A 5,923-nucleotide genomic window follows, 5' to 3' on the forward strand; every position below is an offset into this window, starting at 1 on the left:
ACCGGATCCGTGCGAAGATTAAAATTTTGAAAACATTACGAGTATGAGTTTCTTACACTAGTTCTAAACTAGATCTACAAGGAGAAGGAATTTACCCTTGATGCAAAGCCCTTCGCAATCCCGCTCGTCCTCGGTTCGCCGGATCTCGAAAGTATCAAAGTAAACATTTCTCTATTTGTATCCACACAAGTAAGAGATGGAGAAGAACCTCTAAGGATGTGCTAGCAACCTTAGAGATCAGTAATGGAGGAGAGGGAGAGCAAGAAGAAAACTAGAGAGGAAGAAGATGATGGAGTTACTCACACAAGCACACAAAATGCACTAACTCCTCATCAAAAGTGGTCGGCCACTTTAAGGGGAATTGTAACCTCCATGGGATGCCAAGAGTCACAACTCTTGGTAACTCCCATGAGGTGGCATTCCACTTAAGCAACCATGATGATGTGGAGCATCATCATTGGACCACTTAATGTCAACTTACCAATGAGGTGGCAAATGGTCAAGTCAAAATTGACCTTTCATCTTCCTCTCAAGTCAAGTCAAACTTGACCACTTCTCTCCCTTATTTGATCTAATCTAACCATTGGTCCAAGTCAATTTTAATTTAATGAATCTCTATTCATTGAATCAAATTGATTAAATGAGTCTAAGTATAAATTAGACTCACTTAATGATGTGCGTAGATTATATACTCTTTTATGCATATTTTTACTCACATTTACATACTTTGAGCATGCTTGATCTATGCATTTTTATACTTCCATCTTTCCTTTTAGCATATTTACTCTTTTGGTTCGGAGATCTGCTTTTTGTGCATTTTTTGTACACAGGAGTCGAAATTGGTGAAGATTAAGTGTCCTTGAGCAAGCTTGGAAGTAATTGAAGGGAGAAAGAGCATCGGGTTGTGTACCATACATGGTCGTGTGGTCCTAACAGGAAGGGAAGAGGACATGGCCGTGTGAATCCCACACGGTCGTGTCTTGATTTGAAGAAATCAGAGCAAAAGCCCTACATGGCCGTGTAGATCTACATGGCCGTGTGGAGTTTCCGGAGGCCAAGCAGATGGTGGCCATGTGCACCACACGGCCGTGTGGATTTTCCATAGACCAAGCAGGTGGCGGTCGTGTGCACCACACGGCCGTGTAGCATTTCCAGAGAGCAGGAGGGCCTTGGCCATGTGCACCACACGGCCGTGCAGCATTGGCAGAGAAGGAACTGGACATGGCCGTGTGGATCTCACACGGCCGTGTCGAGAGGCCGTGTGACGCCCGATTCCCTCCTCTATTTAAACCTTCCTTCATGAATTGAAAGGGGATCTCTCCCCCTTTGGGAGAAGGCAAGATTTGGTGGTTTCCTCCCAATCTTGGGAGGATTTCTGGGCGATTCAAGGGGAGTTCTTGACGATTTCGACTCCGGAGCGAGGATTGGATCCGAAGACGAGGCTTCTTCGTAGATAAGTTTTCTCTTTCCCCCTTTTCTTGGTTTCTTGGATTGGGGATTTAAGAAATGCTTGTATTCTTTATTTCTTCGGGTTTTCTTCCTCGATTCATGGAGTAGATCTTGTATTCTAGGATTAAGAGAGTATTTGTATGATGGATTGATGTAATCTCTTATGGATTTGCCATTTTCTTGTTTCAATGACATTGACTTGCTTGTATCAATTAGATCTTGAATGATTGATGGTGATTTGTGCTTAATTCTCATTCTTGATTGATTGTTTGGATTTCTTGTGGACTTTGTAAAGATAAACTCTCACTCGATCATCCGAGGGATCCACGTGACAGGTGCAAGCCCGTGTAAGGACGTTTGAGAGATAATCTTGAAGAGGAAATAGGAATATTCAAGAGAGTAGGATGGATTTTGTGATTAGTTTCTTGTATCTTGATAGATTAATAAGTTGTGGGCTTCTATGTTGATATCCGAGGAAGGCATAGTAATAGGTGCGCTTTTGTGTAAGGACAACGTAGGTTCACGTCTAATTGATCATATTTAGATATATTTCTCAGTCCTTAGCCGGTTATCTATTGCAAGAGAGAACCGACAACTTTCTACAAGTGTTTGACAATTGAGGGAAAAGAATTGGTGAACCATTTACATTCAAGAAATCTTACAAAGAAATCGAAACTCCTAGAATCTCCTTTTATCATAACCCAAAACACTAAACTCTTGTTTGTTGATCTTTAATATTAGATTTGTTTACCCTTACTTTGCATTTGAAACGATTGGATAGTTTTTAGCTAATTCGCATTGAGACATTTCTAGTGCTTATTCCAGTCCCTGTGGATACGATAATCTTTTATATTACTTGCGACATTTCCGTACACTTGCGGATCGTAACAAGTTTTTGGCGCCATTGCCGGGGATTGCGCTATAACATTAGGAATTATCAATTGAGTTAGACTAAACATAACTTTTCTTTCTTTCTTTACATTTTCATAGTTGTAACTTTAGAATTCTGTTTCTATAAGCTTTTCTTTTCTTGAATAACATTCTTGACAATTCTTTTTGTTGCAATTCTAATTCTAATTCTAACTTTGCATTCTTGATTTTTAGCACTCTAATCTAACTTTTCTCTGATTTCTCTTTTGATCTAGTTTCTTTCTTCTTTTCTTTTGTAAACAAATCTTGCAATCTTTAGCATATGAATTATTCTAGACATTTTTCTTTTTCCTTTTATATTTTCTTTCTTGTTTTTCATTATGCATTTTATTTCTTGTCTTTAATTCTGCATTTTTAGTTTTGATTGTAATTTTTTTAGATATCTAGAGCACTAACATGTCAAGCAGGGCTTCAAGAAAATTTTTCACACCCATGAGCGTAAGATCTTCCACTGATGAATATTATGATTCCGAAGATGATCAATTTGAGTTTCTTTGTGGAGTGTGTGGTAGCACATCTCATCCAGCTGCTATTTGTCATTTTTTTCAAAAGACTGCTATAACTCCGGAACTTCAGTGTTTGGTTCAACCTCAATATCAAGATACATATGAGCAAGTTCCTGATACTTATGGCTATAACTGGAAAGATCATCAAATTCCGTACCTTCAATCCCAGCTAATTTCATAGCAGAGTGAGCAGTCATTATTCCAGCAACAGATCTCTGACCCTCCTCAACATTATAATCACTTTTGGATGAATCAACAAAATTTGGACTACAACTACATACAAAATGTTGAGTATACTTCCCAAGTAAATCAGGGTTTGTCAAAATTTCAGGATGATTCTTCATTAGATGGACCACATCGTTCACAATTTGATGAGCCAATTGTTTGGGAGGACTCCCAAAACTCAAATACTCTTGCTCCCAATCAGATGAAGACCACAACACAAGATTCTGAAGAGCTAATGGTACAACGGGGAATCTTAGCTTTACGACTACTACTACAAAATTCCAATAAAGTTGTTGATTCCTCTATTGATGATATTGATGTTAGTGGACTCTTCACTACTTATGATGATGATGTGGTGGATAAAAGTGTAGGGACATGTACTATGGAGGATATGTCCCAAGGATCACCTCCTTTGGTCACACAACCAATTGATACTATGGAATGTGTAAGAATAGAATTGGTTGATGATAATTGTGTAGGGACTTGTGTAATGGAAGAAAAGCCCCAAGAATCACCACTTTTAGAGGCACCACCACTCGAACCAGAGCTAGAACCATTACAAAATTCTGAAGAGGTCACATCCACTTGTTTAGAACTTTCAGGTACTTCTCAGCACTACAAGGTTAGTATTCTTAGTAATCTTTTAGAAAATTTCATAGAGGTACCTATAATTGATTTTGTTGGATGTGATTCATTTCTTGATACATACTCAATTCATACTAATATGGTTCTAGTTTCTTCTTATATTACATTCTTGTGGGAGGTTTGTTTTTCTTTTGGGTGTGTAGGTTTTCAAGAGGCCAAAAATTGGAAGCTCATACTGAACCGTCTTCGGCCACCCGAAAGAACTTCAAAGAAGACGAAGATGGAGAGAGTGATACTTAATTTTTTTAACTCCAGTATTGAAAGCTCCCTCCATAATAAGAGCCCATGGTAGGAGGGTTCTAAAATATCTTACCCCTCCAAGAGCAAGATTTAGATGAATCTAATGAGGTGGTCGAGCTGATGATCTTAAACAAGCGCTTCTTGGGAGGCAACCCAAGTTCAATCTTGTTTTCATTTTACTTTTAGTTTCTTTTTATTTTGTTGATAATAAATCATACCCTCTACTTAATTCTTCTTGTCTATCTTATTTTTGTAGATTTTAAAGTTGTGGAGGATTGTGAACATTGGATAGAGGAGTATCTTAAAAAAAAAACATGAATGCCAACCATTTGGAGCTCATCACTTGGTAACTTCTCTTAAAATCTCCTCCACATTGTTTTTAGTTTCCATTGGGACAATGAAAAATTTAAGTCTGGGGGGATGCATTAGATGCATTTGATTTGCTTTGTTTGTTTTTGTTTTTGCTTATGTCTTGCATTTTGTTTTGATTTTTTGTGGCATACATCTTGAGAACATCAAAACTTCACTTATATGCTTTCTTGGATTCAAGTGAAATGTTAGTACGATTATTGTCTTGATTCATGATGTTCGAATGATGCTAGTAGTAAACTTTGTGTAGTTCTTTTTTCTATCTTGGGAAGCATTAGTAAGCTAAGAATCTTATGGTGATGAGTTTTAGTTTTGGTTCAACCTTAAGGATTTTATCTTCACTACACTTGTGCTTGATGCTTGAATAGTTGATGTCATTGAAATAGTCATGATTCATCTTGTTTGCTTAGTACTTAGTTTCCATGGTGATTTCTAAACTTTCATTTTGGTTACTGGATGAGGCTCAAATCATTAAAGCTCATTTGGAAAAATCAAAATATCCCAACATGTGTGCTAAAAGTACATTTGTGAATAAGTTTTGCACAATGCAAACACTTATAAAAAAAGATATAAAAAAATGGTCATGAGGGATCTAGCAAACCCCTTTGAGACCGAGTTAGGTTACTGGGGAAATGACTGCTTAGCTTCTCTTGAGATTGAGCACACCTTTGAGACCTTGGGTTAGTTGAGAAATATGAACCAAGTGAATGGTGAGTAAGTGCCTATCACTGGTTACTTGTCTTTCACTGGAAACATTAGGAATTCAAATTTGATGACGACTTGACTAGGACATGGATTGAAACTTGAAGGGTGTTGAGTTACTTTTACACTGTGCACAAGATTCTTATGCTTGAACCATACTTTACTTGTTTCCATGATCATGCTTGTTAATGAAACTTTTTGATAGAATTAGGAAAGTGCACTAGGTTTTATGAATGTGTTGTAGAACATATGAATTTAGATTGCAGCATTTTGCTTGAGGACAAGCAAAGGTTTAAGTCTAGGGGTGTGATGTGCGTAGATTATATACTCTTTTATGCATGTTTTTACACACATTTACATACTTTGAGCATGCTTGATCTGTGCATTTTTATACTTCCAGCTTTCCTTTTAGCATATTTACTCTTTTGGTTCGGAGATCTGCTTTTTGTGCATTTTCTGTACACAGGAGTCGAAATTGGTGAAGATTAAGTGTCCTTGAGCAAGCTTGGAAGTAATTGAAGGGAGAAAGAGCATCGGGTCGTGTACCATACATGGTCGTGTGGTCCTAACAGGAAGGGAAGAGGACATGGCCGTGTGAATCCCACACGGCCGTGTCTTGATTTGAAGAAATCAGAGCAAAAGCCCTACATGGCCGTGTAGATCTACATGGTCGTGTGGAGTTTCCGGAGGCCAAGCAGATGGTGGCCATGTGCACCACACGGCCGTGTGGATTCTCCAGAGACCAAGCAGGTGGCGGCCGTGTAGTATTTCCAGAGAGCAGGAGGGCCTTGGCCGTGTGCACCACACGGCCGTGCAGCATTGGCAGAGAAGGAACTGGACATGGCCGTGTGGATCTC

Source organism: Zingiber officinale, chromosome 6A (assembly GCF_018446385.1).
Source record: "Zingiber officinale cultivar Zhangliang chromosome 6A, Zo_v1.1, whole genome shotgun sequence".
NCBI classification, from domain to species: Eukaryota; Viridiplantae; Streptophyta; class Magnoliopsida; order Zingiberales; family Zingiberaceae; genus Zingiber; species Zingiber officinale.